Source organism: Meriones unguiculatus, chromosome 2 (genome assembly GCF_030254825.1).
Source record: "Meriones unguiculatus strain TT.TT164.6M chromosome 2, Bangor_MerUng_6.1, whole genome shotgun sequence".
Lineage (NCBI taxonomy): Eukaryota > Metazoa > Chordata > Mammalia > Rodentia > Muridae > Meriones > Meriones unguiculatus.
In genome coordinates, this window is record NC_083350.1 from 122,485,228 (window position 1) to 122,500,735 (window position 15,508).

Genomic DNA, 15,508 nt, shown 5'->3' on the forward strand with positions numbered 1-15,508 from the left:
TTCATATATTTACCCAATGAGGTTTAGTCATTTTTCACTGTAGAAGCATGTCTCTCATCTCCCTCTTTCTCATTCTGAAAGCCTTTGTCTCCACAAAACCTCTTCTATTTTCTGTCTCCCTTTTGCTTGTGATGTATTTAATTTAGTTAAAGTATCTTACCCTAGCATCCATTGGGTGTCAAGTACTAGAACAATGGCAACCTTAGCAATAACTACTACATGCTATTAATTGTCAACAGCTTGGTAACAAGGGCTCTTACCTACAGACCTTCTCTTGCTGGAGCATCATATAGATTTTAAAATACCCACCAAGAAGGTCTTATCTGCCTTTATACTTAAAAACAATATTTGATCTGTCTTGCTCTGTTCTTTCCAGAGTATTCCCAAATGCCTAAAATATTATGTTTCTAGAATGAAATAACTTTCTTCTTTGGTTATATTATGACTTTTTTAATTATTTGTACCAAGGGTAAGCTACACTTTACATATTTATTGGTTATTTCTATGCTGCAAATAATTATTTCTTTGGGCTATTTAGTGTTTCAATGATCTTTTCATCATAGATTTATAGAAAGTATTACCTATATTCTTAAATGTTTTATTGAAGTATAATTTACATGTAGTAAAACTCATCCATTTTAATGGATTTTAAATATACAATTAGATATTACCATCTAATTATGATCTCCATTAAATATATGTTTTATAAGTGTCATTACAAGCTAGTTATTTAGAGGTAGTTTTAAGGAAATCCAAATATTATAAGATATAACACTTTTGTTACTATTGATTTTTAAACTATTTTATACTACAGGGAAAATCTTTAATGTAATAACACTACTCTTAATATAATGTGATTTTTCTTAAATAAAATTACATGCATAATTGAAAGAAAATATTATTTCCAATTTTCATGTGAAACATTTTATTTATTTCCACTAGGTTTGGTAATTATCTACCGTCTTTTATATGCTCATTAATTGTGTCAAATTTGAAGGGTCATTCAAGGCAGTGGAAAAAATGTGAGAGCCGGAAGATGGGGAGATATTCAACAAACAACTGGTACAGGATGTCCTCTGACATTCCTAAATTGTACAATATATATGATATGTATATGTATATGTATGTATATATGTTTCATTTATTTGATGGTAAGATGCTGATATCCAGCTCCATATCTTTGAGAGAATTTTTTTTTTCTCAAAAGAATAAAGTGAAGGATAAAAGAGTTATCTGAGGCTGAAACAACAGCCCAGGTTCTAAGAGCACTTGTTCTTACAGGGGGTTTGAGCTCATCTTCCAAACCTGACAGGATGGCTCAAAACAAAGTGGGTCCTATTCCACTTCTCTGACCATTTAGAGCACTAGGTATGTGTTGGGTACACACACATGCATGCAGCCAAAAGAGTCAAACATATGAAATGAAGTTCATTTTAAAATAAGTAAGAAAGGAGAGAACACCTAATGTCCTCTGCAGTGAAATTACTTCCTTTTGACACACCATTTGTTGCTAGGTACATGATCCTATTCTTTGTTTATGACGATGTGCATGAAGAACACTCCTGCATTGTTTCCTATTCCTAGGACTTCTGATAACTTCTGGTAAGTTTGTGCTAACTTGAGCCAATCTGGAGATGCCTGGAAAGATGGGACATCAATTGAGGAATCGCCTTCATTGGAATGTGAGCATTTTATGGGACCTTTTATTGATGTGGGAGATACCAGCTCACTGTGTTCAGTGCTATCCCAGGGTACGTGATCTTTAGTAGTATAAGAAAGCAAACTAAAAATGCTGTGAGGTACAAAGCAAAATATACCATACCTCCTGATCTCGGCTACATTTTCTTCTCCAGTTTCTGCCTTGACTTTTCCTGGCTTCCCTTTGGGAGGGAACGATCCTCCATAGCTGAGGAAACCACTTCACCTCAGCTGGTTTTATTCAGTGCTGTTTGTTTGTTTGTTTGTTTGTTTGTTTTTATAAACTACAGAAATAAAGGAGAAAAATGGAGATGTTTAATGTCCATTTTTATTGATTTTCTATTAAATGATCATGTTGACTTTAAGCTTAGCAGAGATGATTTTATGTACTTCAGTGCTTGATATTATTATTACAACAGCTAGGAATTGTTGAAAAGACCAAACTATGTGCCATGAATCAACTTAAACATTTTGCATGTATTATGCTCCCTCATTATTTTAACATTGTGCTAAATAATGCAATAACTAAGAGTTTTGAAGATGCCCTGGGATCAGTTAGTCAGAAGGTTAAAGTAGAATTTTTGATCTACCTGATACAAATAGCTCATGCTCTTCTTTGCCTTATCATTTGTCTAATAATAAATATCTCAGTGTTTCAGTATATTGGAAAATCAACTCCTAGAAAAGGAAATTTATTTATACTTGTGTTGTTTAAAATACCAGGTCAAAATTAATTGCCATCAAATAAAAGGCACTTAAAAAAAAAAAAAGAAAGAAATTTTAAAACCACACAAGCAACCCAACGAAAACACATTGCAGATCTGAACAGGGAACTCTCAAAAGAAGAAATAAATAGCTTACAGAATCTCAAAAGGTTTTCAAGATTCTTAGCAATTAGATAAATGCAAATTAAAACTGCTTTGAGATTTCAACTTATTGTAGTCAGAGTGGCTAAGAGCAAGAAAAGGGCTGATGATCAAAGCTCACATGGATCTGGAGAAAAGGGAAACCTCCTAATTCACTACTGGTTGGTGGTGCGGACTGGTGCTGCCACTATGAAAATCATTGTGGAAAATCTTTACAAAGATAAAATTAAATCTACCCTATAACCCCGCATGCCACTTCTCACCATATGCTCAGAAGTCTCAATATTCTACTCCATGTGTTCTCAGCCATGCTCTTATTGTTCTACACACAACTGAAAGGAAATGGAAACAGAGTAAACGTCCTATAGCCATGAATGAATAACGAAGATATAGATAATATACACTACAGAATGCTACTGAGGTATAAGGAAAAGTAAAACCATTAAATTTACAAGTGATATTAGTTCTCTGTCAGATATGGGATTGGTGAAGATCCTTTCCCAGTCTGTAGGCTGTCATTTTGTTTTGACAACAGTGTCTTTGCTTTACAGAAACTTTTCAGTTTCACGAGGTCCCATTTATTGATTGTTGATCTTAGAGCCTGGGCTGTTGGTGTGCTGTTCAGGAAGTTGTCTCCTGTTCCAATGAGTTCTAGGTTCTTCCCTACTTTTTCTTCTAACCAATGTAGTATGTCTGGTTTTATGTTGAGGTCTTTGATCCATTTGGACTTTAGTTTTGTGGAGGATCTATTTGCATTTTTCTGCATATAGACATCCAGTTGGACCAGCACCATTTGTTGAAGATGCTGTCTTTTTTTCCATTGTATGGTTTTGGCTTCTTTGTCAAAAATCAAGTATCTGTAGGTGTGTGGCTTTATTTCTGAGTCTTCTATTCAGTTCCATTGATCCATCTGTTTCTAGGCCAATAGCATGCAATTCTTATTACTATTGCTCTGTAGCACAGCTTGAGATTAGGGATGGAGATACCTCCAGACATTCTGTTGTTATACAGGATTGTTTTGGCAATTCTGGATTTTTTTCTTTTTTTTTTTTTTTTTTTGGTTTTTCATATGAAGTTGAGAATTGTTCTTTCAAGGTCTGTAACTGATACTGCAACCAAGGACCATTCATGGAGATAAACTAGAACCCCTTACAGATGTAGCCCTTTGTAGTTCAGTGTTTAAGTGGGCTCCATAGTAAAAGGAACAGAGCCTGTCTCTGACATAAACTGATTGGCCTGCTTTTTGATCACTTCCCCACTGATGGGGGAGCCGCCTTATGTGACCAGAGAGGAAGACAATGCAGCCACTCTTGATGAGACCTGATAGGCTAGGATCAGAAGGAAGGAGAGGAGGACCTCCCCTATCAGTGGACTTGGTGGAGAAGGGGGAAGGAGGGTACAAGTGGGAGGGGAGGAGGGAGATACAGGAGGGATACAAAGTGAATAAACTTTAATAAAAATAAAAATGAACAAAATAATTGTATTCCCTGGATAAGATTATCAATGCTCACTCAGAAAGACAAACGAGATGGACATTGGAAGAAGGAGAAAACAGTGAAAAAGACAGGAGTCTACCACAGAGGGCCTCTGAAAGACTCTGCCCAGGAGTATATCACAGCAGATGCTGAGACTCATAAGCAAACTTTGGGCAGAGTGCAGGGAATCTTAGGAAAGAAGGGCAAAATAGTAAGACCTGGAGACAACAGGATCTCCACAAGGAGAGCAACAGAACCAAAAAAAATCTGGATCTAGGGGTCTTTTCTGAGACTGATACTCTAACCAAGGACCATGCATAGAGATAACCTAGAACCCCTTCTCAGATGTAGTCCATGGCAGCTCAATGTCCAAGTGTGTTTCCTAGTAAGGGGAACAAGGACTGTCTTTGACATGAACTCAGTGGCTGGTTGACACCCTCCCCCCATGGGGGGAGCAGCCTTGCCAGACCACAGAGCTGGACAATGCAGCCAGTCCTGGTGAGACTTGATAAGCTAGGGTCAGATGGAAGGAGAGGAGATGAGGGAGGGAGGGTGGGATTGGGAGGGAATGAGGAATGGGCTACATCTGGGATACAAAGTGAATATACTGTAATTAATATAAAAAATTGCAAGTGAACTGATAGGATAAGAAAATATAGTGAGTGAGGTATTTCAGACCCAGAAAAACAAATATCACATTACTTCTATAATTAGCAGATGACACTCACTCCCTACTTATTAAATGGGAATATGTAACCTGGGATAATAGCAGATACCAGAAAAGTAGAGAGAGAGAGAATTTTGCATCAGAGTGAACTGGAGCAGGAAGGGATTAAATAATAGCTCACACAAACAAATGTGTGCAAACACACACACACACTGCTGAAGATATACAATTGAACCCAACTAGATATGAGGCAAAACCAAAAGGCTCGCAGCCATTCCTCTGAGGTTACGGTACAGTGAGGTCAGGAAAATATGCTTACTTCCCAGACAAAATATATCATATTAGGAAACAGCAAATGCTTGGAGAAATAAGATGGAAGTCCATGAATGTAGAAAACTGCTAATTCTCAATCATATACAACTATATGAGGTCACTTATGTGTACTTCGAAAATTCATTAATTCTTAATCAAGCTTCTTTATATTTCACAAGAAGGTGAGTCTATCAGCCATTGTTGAGATTAGATTCTAAGCCAAAAAGATACCAGCTCTTCACTGTAGAGTACACAGAGAGCCAAGATGAAATGTTACTTAAGTCAGACTTGCAGAGCATGTACTGTAAAAACGAGGAGAGGGCCAATGAAACATCTTTAAAGATGCGCCATAGTGCAGTGGTGGCACCAGTGGAAATGTCCAAAGAACAAGGGGAAAATGATGCCTTGGGTGCCCTCGGCCTTTGTGTGGCCCTGTTAGTGGCACCTTGCCTGCTGAGACTATTGTCCAAAGTTGCTTCTCTAGTTTTTCTACAGGTTCTGTCTCTGATTCTCTAGAAACTCATCCTTAAAATCTGGCTTTGGTTAATTTGTTCCATTTATTTGTAACTATAAACCACTACAACTAAGCTATAAATCACTTATTTCGCAGATCTTCAGGTCCTTAAGTATATTTGGTATATTTGGGACTGGCAAGAATGAATACCCAACTAGGACTGAATGACAGATTTTCTTTTTTGGGGGGAGGGAGGCTGCGTCCCTGGCTGTCCTGAAACTCACTTGGTAGACCAGGCTGGAGTGGAACTCAAACATCTTTCTGCCTCTGCCTCCCAAGAGCCAGGGATAAAGGCATGAGCCACCACCATCCAGCTGACAGATATTTTCTGTTGTGTACCCCACTAAAAGACTTTGAGATCTGAGAGACAACCTCCGTAAACCAATATGAACAGATTATGAAATTGTCTGCTTTTATCACATTAGAATAATAAGAGAAATCCTCAAGACAATGATTGAGATCTAAGCCCTTTGCATGTATCTTTAAAAATAGTCCTAAGGAGTATCTTCTAAATTTTACGTAGGATGCTAAATAAAGGAGGGGATTTTATTTACTTTTATATTACATGACCTTTTAGAGCAAATGTTAGATTCTTTTACTGTTTTATGTGTTATAAAAGTGATCTCCCACCTTTGTTTATACTCCTGCTTGTCTCAGGAGTTGGAGCCAGATAATTATCTAAGGGTGCGTGGGAGTCTGGAGAGTCTGGAGGTGTCTGCACACTTCAGCGCCTGTGGGTTCTGACTTAAATTTTTTGTAACCGCTTTGGTTGATAGAGTTACCTTGTAAAATGAAGCCATTTCTCCTGCTGCCTCTTTCTCTCCAGTTTCCTTTGTCTCCAGATGCTAACTCTACCTTCAGTACTCAATAGGAAGAATGGACAAAACAACCAAAGAACAACAAAAATACTTCATACAACCAGCAGGGAAGCCCTGCCATTTTGAAATCATTTTTATAGATCAGTAACTTGGACGCATTTCATAAGACATATTTAAGATGGATACAGCTAGTGGTAATACATCAAAACCTTTAATTTCTCCTTTTCTTCTCTTTTACAGAAATAGTCAAATCAATCCAATGGCTTTTACTATAATTAGTCCAGAATGAATATTCTGAGCAGCACAAAAAGAAAAGACCAGTGTTAGCAAGGCTTGGAGCAGCATCAGTACCACGGAGAGCAGTATGTCTGTTAGGAAAGTGGTGTTGCTTGGGGTATCTTCTGTCTCTGCTTTCCTGAGCCTAGCTTTCTAGAATTTCAAGCTAACTCTATACTCCCTCTCGGTGTGTGTGTGTGTGTGTGTGTGCGCGCTCGCTTTCTCTACCTCTGTGTGCTTGCCAACAGAGATGCTTAAGTTGGAGTTTCAGGCAGTAGTGAGACACCTAAATTTGTCACTGGGAGCCAAATAATTCAGATCCTCTGAAAAAGCCAAAAAATAGTATTAATGGCTCAGCCATTTCTTCACTCCCTAATATGTATCTTCCTTTGGGCATAAAGTAATGGGTACATATTAATGACTAGTACAATAGATTTGCAGAGGAAGAACAATTGTTAGGCTCCTTACATTTTCATAGAATGTCATATACACTATGTATGTTATTATGGGTAATAATAAAACAACATAGGATAATAAGCATTCATTTAAATTTGCTTGTGTGTATTTGAAGTGTAATAAATACACACTATAAACTAGATTTTATATTGAAGGAGGAAATTCACTTAGATGTTGGAATTGGGGTCTTTGCAAGGATAGCAGTGTAGAATATAATACTATCATGAAGTTGGATAGCAGTAATGAGTTGCATCCAAAAGTGAGTTACACAATTAGAAGAAAAAGGAAACAATATTCCACAGTGGACTGTTCTAAGCTAAAATTTTAAGACAATGTGAAGAACAAAGCTCATTACCATCTTGGCTAATCACTATGGAAACACCTCTCAGTGGAAACTGAGGAGGAGAAACCTACCCTGAGCAAGATATTATGGAATTGGCATCCTGGAGTTGATAGAAATGGAAAAAGAAATGGAAACTCAACCTTGTAAAAGTGGAAGGTGGAATGATGGTTGCCAAAGTTTGAGGGGATTGGGAAACAAGGGATGTTGGTCAAATGAACAGAATTTCAGTGGTTCAGGGTGAATGATTTTTGGAACTCAAACTTATAGCACTATGGTGTTAGTTAACAGTGATTTTTTTTTTTGTGATTCTTATTTACTAGGACAATTGATCTTAGATATGTAGATGTTTTCAGTCAAAAGCCAGTTATTTATGTACTATGTGAAGACATATTAATTAGCCTGACTGTAGTGACTATTTCACGGTATCCATAGGCAAACACAGTAGTTATACAGGCTAAATTTTGTAATGCTTATCTTCTTAAACCTAGACAAAAAAAAAAAAAAAGCTTGTGAAATTGCCCAGTGATTGTGGTCTCATGGCAGTAGGTTCTTGCCTGACTTAAGTCCTATCAAAGACAATGTTTGTGTGTCTTTTTTCTTTTTTTATTATTATTATCATTTACCACAATTTATTTACTAGTCTCCTCCCAATCTCACCCTCCCTCCCTCTGCTCCCCCTGTGCCCCTCCCCTAGTCCACTGATGGGGGAGGTCCTCCTCCTCTTCTATTTGACCTTAGCCTATCAGGTCTCATCAGGACTGGCTGCATCATCCTCCTTTGTGGACTGGCAAGGCTGCACCTCCAAGGGGTTGGTGATCAGAGAGCCTGCCACTGAGTTCATGTCAGAGACAGACCCTGTACCCCTTACTGACACACTCAAAGACTGAGTCTATGGGCTACATCTGAGCTGGGGTTTTAGATCCTCTCCATGCATTATCCTTGGTTGGGGTATCATTCTCTTCAGGGTACCCAAGGCTGTTTTTATGGCTCTGTTGGTCTCCTTTTGGAGTTCCTGTCCCCTCTAGGTCTTTCTGTCTCCCCCTTCTTTCCTAAGATTCCCTGCAGTACAATGCATTTAATTAGGTATAAGTTTTAGTTTTCTCTTCTCCTGCCTTATGAAATGTACATAAGTTTAGTGGTTCTTTATAATTTAATGTAAAATTAAAACCAAATTTAATGTAGTGTACACCCAAATAGTTTGTTTTTCAACCTACTATTTTAAGACCTATATATAATCACATATGTTCTATTAAGTGTCAAATGACTGTAATGTATATTTGTTTATAGAGTATACACAAATCTATTACACTATATATATTTTACCATCCCTATGAACAGACCTAATAAATAGTGCTAAAAATATTGAAATGCAATAGATATGTAATTTCATTTTATTTATGGTATCTTGACAATTTGTTAGTTCTAATTCCTGCAAGTATTTTTATTTTCATTCCTTTTCAGGATTGAGGTGTTGTGTTAGCAAACTGCAGGTGGGAAAATCTGAGGACTCTTTTTTCTTTCCATTTCATTGGTATTTATAAGCAGGAGGTAGTCACAGCTCAGTTACTCATTGTGGGTGTGCGCTTGGTTTAGGGAGGAGGTGTCTTATTATCTGCAGAGTAAGAAAATGACACCTAGTACAAATCTAAAAGTTTTTCAATTAAGCTAAGTAATTAGATTTTGGAATGTATCCAGTGAACTTCCACTAAGCACTCTAAATGAGGATGCTCGATGGCATTTCTTTAAAGGTTGTGTATAAATTATAAGTAAAAAATAAAACGAGGTTGCAGATGTCCAGTGAATGCAATTGCTACAGATGTGTTCTGTGTCCCAGGAAAGAACCTTACACTTTCTAAATTTCTCAGATAATATTTTTCACTGAACTTTATAATAGAACTATTCTTTTAAAAGCAAGAAGGTTGGCTTACCATACATTTTCATACTGTAATTGTGTTTCTTAAGTGGAGTAGCCTTTACCCACAATAGTAGAGATTCTCTCTGCATACCAGAAAGTACGCTCTTACTAAATTGTGCCATTGTGTTTTTGGATAGTATGTTTGCTGCTATAAAAATAAAATCACTCATTTTTCCTTAACAATAAATTTAGTGACATTAAAATATTGAAAAATGTAAAAGGACTGAAACTTTTATAAAGGAGTTAAAGTCAAAGATAAGTAGATTGTGTATGGACTAAGATATCTTTCATTGCAGCTCTATGAACGAGAAGACATAGACCATATTTGTCCTGAATTAGAATAAAAGACACCCTCTAAAGGATTCTATTTTTGGATTTAATTCAACCCAGTAAATATCTCACCTTCACTTGTCCTTGTAGTTTTCAAAATTTCTGTATCTTCTTCATTTAAGTTTTATTCTATTTAGAAGGACGGAACATAGGCCAAAAGACTGTATATATATTTAATCCACTTTCTTATCCCAAATAACTAGCACTGTGTAGTTCTGTTACCAAAGAGAACAATATTGGCAATGATGAACATTGTTTGCCCAATAAAAGTGATATTTAGTATTACAACTGAGAGTGCCTGTCATGATAGACTCTGAGTGCTACTTGGGGATGTAAGAGAACATATGAAACTATCAAAACAAAAATACCTTCTAATGCAGAAAAATTGAATTCTATTGTCCTCTGCTATGGACAGTGCACTAATATGGGTCACAAATCTCGAGATTTGTGTCTAACTCTCTCACAAATACATAATTGTCTCAAGGATACCCTGTTATATTTCTGTGTCTATTAAAAATAGGAAAATGCATCAGACCTAGCAATAGATGTTAAATGGCACTCACATTTTAAGAGAGTTTTAGCAGTGCCATGGAGAATGAGAAGACAAGGCATGCAATGTGTCATTTGTACATTTCTGGGGAACACATTTTTACACTTTAAAGTGACAAAATGAAAAAGAATCAAGATGAATGGGAAAGACACATACATGCAAAATCCTCAAAATGGTCACTATAAATGCATATATATTTCACCATTCCTATGAACAGACCTAATAAATAGTGTTAAAATTATTGAAATGCATGGAGATAAACTATAACCTCTGCACAGATGTAGCTCATGCTAGGCTCAATGTCCAAGTGAGTTCCCTAGTATTGGAAACAGGGGCTGTCTGTGTCATGTACTCAGTGGCTGGCTCTTTGATCACCTCCACCTGAGTGGGGAACAGCTTAACCAGGCCACAGAGGAGGACAATGTAACCAGTCCTGAGGAAACCTCAGGGTAGCTAGGGTCAGATGGAAGGGGAAGAGGACCTCCCTTATCAGTGGACTGGGGGAGGGGCAAGGGAGAAGAAAAGAGAGGGAGGATGGGATTGGGAAGGGATGAGAGAGGGGTTTACACAGATACAAAGTGAATAAATTGTAGTTAATAGAAAATAAATTAATAAAAAACTTACGTAGCAAAATGATTCCTCTTTCTAAAGAAAAGACAGTTTAAAAACTATCAGATCTCTAATATACAAAATGAGTGTTACTGTGTTAACATGAAGATAGGCATCTGAGCTAAAGAAGTGGAAGAAAGTAGATATGGGTCCAGACCACTCTGTCTACCCGATTCAATGCAGTCACCAGCTTTCTCCAAAGAAATCTCTCAAATGAGCTCACGTGCTCTGAAAACAGCTGTGTATCTTATCGTGTTAGCACTGAAGCTGGGTGCTGTGGTCATCAAAGTCCACTGACTTGTCATTGTCAGGTGTTATATCACCCTTCTTTATGGCTATCCATTTCCACAGTTTACTTTAGCTCTCTGGCCTTTGGCAAGATCAGTGGCATATGATTTTGTTAATCAGGTAAATCAGTCTCCTGTGGTACTAAAATTTGTTATAGCAACAAGGAACTTACAAAGTAAAGGGATTAAAGTTCTGCAGCTCTGCTTGTTCATCCTGTAGAGGAATTTTAATTCAGCAACATGGCTGTTGTGGCAAGGCATCATATCCATACACCTAGGTCTGTGTGTTCTGGCTGGAATGCAGATAAACCCTTAGTACAGATCTTTAATTCTTCTGGCTGAAATACAGGCCGTCAATCCTCACTTAGAAAGACAAACGAGATGGACATTGGAAAGGGAGAAAACTGGAAACAGGACAAGAACCTACCACAGAGGGCCTCTGAAAGACTCTGCTCAGCAGTGTATCAAAACAGATGCTGTGGCTCATAGATAAACTTTGGGCAGAGTGCAAGGAATCTTATGAAAGAAGGAGGAGATAGAATGACCTGGAGAGAAGAGGAACTCCATAAGGAAAGCAACAGAACCAAAAAAATCTGGGCCCAAAGGGTCTTTTCTGAGACTGATACTCCAACCAAGGACCATGCATGGAGATAACCTAGAAAGACTGCACAGATGTAGCTCATGGCAGCTCATTCTCCAGATGGGTTTCCTAGTAAGGGAAACAGGGGCTGTCTCTGACATGAACTCAGTGGATGGCTCTTTGATCACCTCCCTCTGAAATGGGAGCAGCCTTACCAGTCCACAGAAGAAGACAATGCAGCCAGTCCTGATGAGACCTGATAAGCTAGGGTCAGATGGAAGGTGAGGAGAACCTCCCCTATCAGTGGACTGGGGAAGGGGAAGGGAGAAGATGAGGAAGGGAGGGCAGGATTGGGAGGGAAAGAGGAAGAGGGCTACAGCTGGGATACAAATTGAATTTACTGAAATTAATATAAAAAATTAAAATTAAAATAAAAGAAACAGACATCTTTAATCTCTCTGACTGGAATTTAGTACACACTTTTAATCCCAAAATATACCATCTAATTAAGGGTCAGACAAAGTGAAAAATCAGAGAAAAAATTGACAGAATGAGTCAGAAATAGGATACACTCAATTATCATGAAAATAAACAAGGAAGAGAAGCTACTTAAAAGCACTCCAAAGAGTTCCTGGAGACAGTACAGTAGAGATTAGAAGTGCAGTGCCATTTGGTGCAGTTCAGCAGAGTACAGCTGAGTTCATACCATTCAGTTCTTAGAGTTCAGAGGCAGTTTTTCCAAGCAGAACAGTTCGATGAGAAGCTGAGATAGGCCAGTTTGAATTAGTCATGTTGGAGCAGAGTTTTGAGCTAGAACAGCTGAGTTAAACCAGCTACCCAGGGTTCAGAAAGAAGTAGAAAGGGTGAGTTTGTTCAACAGTAATTCTTGGAGCTGGAAAGATTCTAATCCCAGGTTAGCAGATGGATGCAGCCCTCCAATTTCAGGTTTACAGAAGATTAGATTGTATGTAGGCTGCAAACTCTCAGGCAAAAGCCTAGGAATTTCCAGATTAGACACAGAAACACTCTGGCTTCAATCCAAACCATATATTAGTAAAGCTTGGTTATGGCTGCTATCTCGTCTACTCATCAGAGAAAATAAAACCAAAATGTACATCTGCTACTTAGCATCTATTATTATATAAAGAACAAATCAGTTACAGTTAAAATATATGAGTTTTCCTTTTAGATATAAGACCCACTACTTAGGTAACTCTGGACATTAAATGTACAGAAATGGTCTAAAAATGATGGTTTAATAACTTGTAATTGTAACTTTAGTTCTTAATGAGAGCTTATAGTGATTACTGGAAGGCTAAATAATGTAAGAAAAAATTACTCTGTCCACAATTTATCACAATCTATTTCTTCTCAAGGTTACTTTTGTTTGAATGCCAAGGCTAGTAGAGGAGTGGTTGATAATTGATTTACTTTTATGGATGAAAACAACCTATTATTTTGTATTTGCTATAAAAAAAAAAGCTTTATAGTTGTGTCTTTGGAAAACTTTGTATTCAAGGGGACTTCAGACCTATGGAGAAGATAAAAAAAAGACTGGTAAAAACTAAGCCTAGATGGGCATAGCTATATCTTCTCTCACAAGACTTATTAATTTTGTGCTTAGTCCTTAGTTCCTTCCATATACCTGATAGTTGTAAAGAGGGGAAAACACTAGATTTATGTGGACTGGAAACTCTCAATGTATTACTGAAAGGAGTTCTTCTGCATTTTCTCTTTGTGTTCTGCAGTGTTCTTACATATTTTCTCTACTGATGAGTCAATTGATCTACAGAAATGTACTCAACTTTATTTTGTGGAAACATTGTATATTATAAGGAGAATAAGGAGCCATGAAAGGACCAGGAGACATGCATTAAAGCACACAGACATTCTTTCCTTCATTACTAACAAAGAACAGTGTTCATTAGATTGGGGATAGATCCATTAGTATTTTAGTATTTTGTAGTTATCTCTAGAAAACAGAAAGATCATAGAATGTATTTTTGTCTAATTTTATGTACTTGTGAATAACTATCTTTTTCTTGAAGAAAAGGTTGTAAATACAAACAATTATTGTAGTGTGAACTCTTTTCTGTACTGTTTCTGTGGATTTTGTCAGCATGCTACTCAGAATTGAGAGTATAGTAGTTATTTTTAGTGTTCTCTGTGTTATAAATGAGTTAACAAAAGCTAACTAAACATGAAAGAATCAGAATTTCTGGTGACATTGTAGTTACCTTGCTCACCTCATGTGAGACCAAATTCCATCACAGGAAGCAATTAATAATTGATACAAAAAAAAATCATCTAAATATCTAGGTAAAGGATAAAAAGTAGTCATTTTAAGGTAGTAGACAAAAACTAGGGCCCAGAAAATAAATGTAAAAGATAAATAATTATGTTTATTGCATTCAGTTCTCAGATTATTATGCAATCATGGTATGCAGGTCCTTGACTAGACATCAAGGAAGACATCTCAAAGAAAGTCACACATATACAATGACTTTGTAATTTTTTTATTTATTATAGTTTATTCACTTTGTATCCCAGCTGTAGCCCTCTCTCTTGTTCCCTCCCAATCCTGTCCTCCCTCCTTCTTATCTTGTCTTGCCCCTTCCCCAGTCCACTGATAGGAGATGTCCTCCTCCCCTTCCATCTGGCCCTAGCAAGCAGGCCTCATCAGGACTGTCTTTCTCTGTGGTCTGGTAAGGCTGCCTCCCACCCTTCACGGTGAGATCGTCAAAGAGCCAGCCGCTGAGTTCATGTCAGTTGAGGAATGGATACAGAAATTGTGGTACATTTACACAACTGGATACTACTCAGCAATTAAAAACAAGGAAATCATGAAATTTGCAGGCAAATGGTGGGAACTAGAAAATATCATCATGAGTGAGGTATCCCAGAAGCAGAAAGACACACATGGTATATACTTACTTATAAGTGGATACTAGACATATAATATAAGATAAACATACTAAAATCTATACACCTAAAGAAGCTAAGCTAGAAAGAGGACCCTGGGTAAGATGCTCAATCCCCATTCAGAAAAGCAAATGGGATAGACCTTGGAGGACGGAGAAAACAGAGAATAGGAGAGGAACCTACCACAGAAGGCCTCTGAAAGACTCTACCCAGCAGGGTGTTAAAGCAGATGCTGAGACTCACACCAAATTTTGGGAATCTTATAAAAGAAGGGGGAGATAGAAAGACCTGGAAGGACTGGATTTCCACAAGGAGAACAAAAGAACTAAAAATTCTGGATCCAGGGGTCTTTTCTGAGACTTCTACCCCAACAAAGGACCATTCATGGAGATAACCTAGAACCCCTGCTCAGATGTAGCCATGGCAGCTCATTCTCCAAGTGTGTTCCCTAGCAAGGGGAATAGGGGCTGTCTCTGACATACAATGACTTTAAAATGAGACATTCCTCAATTAGTAAACAGATATGAAAGTAGCAACTCAGAAGGAAATTCAGATAGATACTTCTATGTGAAAATAGATCGGCAAGAGGGCCCTAGGCGGGGCCAGCCTACAAAATGGGAAAGGATCTTCAACAACCCAACATCTGCCAGAGGGCTGATATCTGGAATATATAAAGAACTAAAGAAGTTAAAAGGCAATAATCCAAGTAACGCAATTAAAAAATAGGGTATGGAGCTAAACAGAGAATTCTCTGTAGAAGAATATAGAATGGCAGAGAAAGACATAAGGAGATGTTCAACATCCCTAGTCATCAGAGAGATGCAAATCAAAATGACCCTGAGACTTCACCTTACACCCATCAGAATGGCTACGATCAAAACTCAATAGAT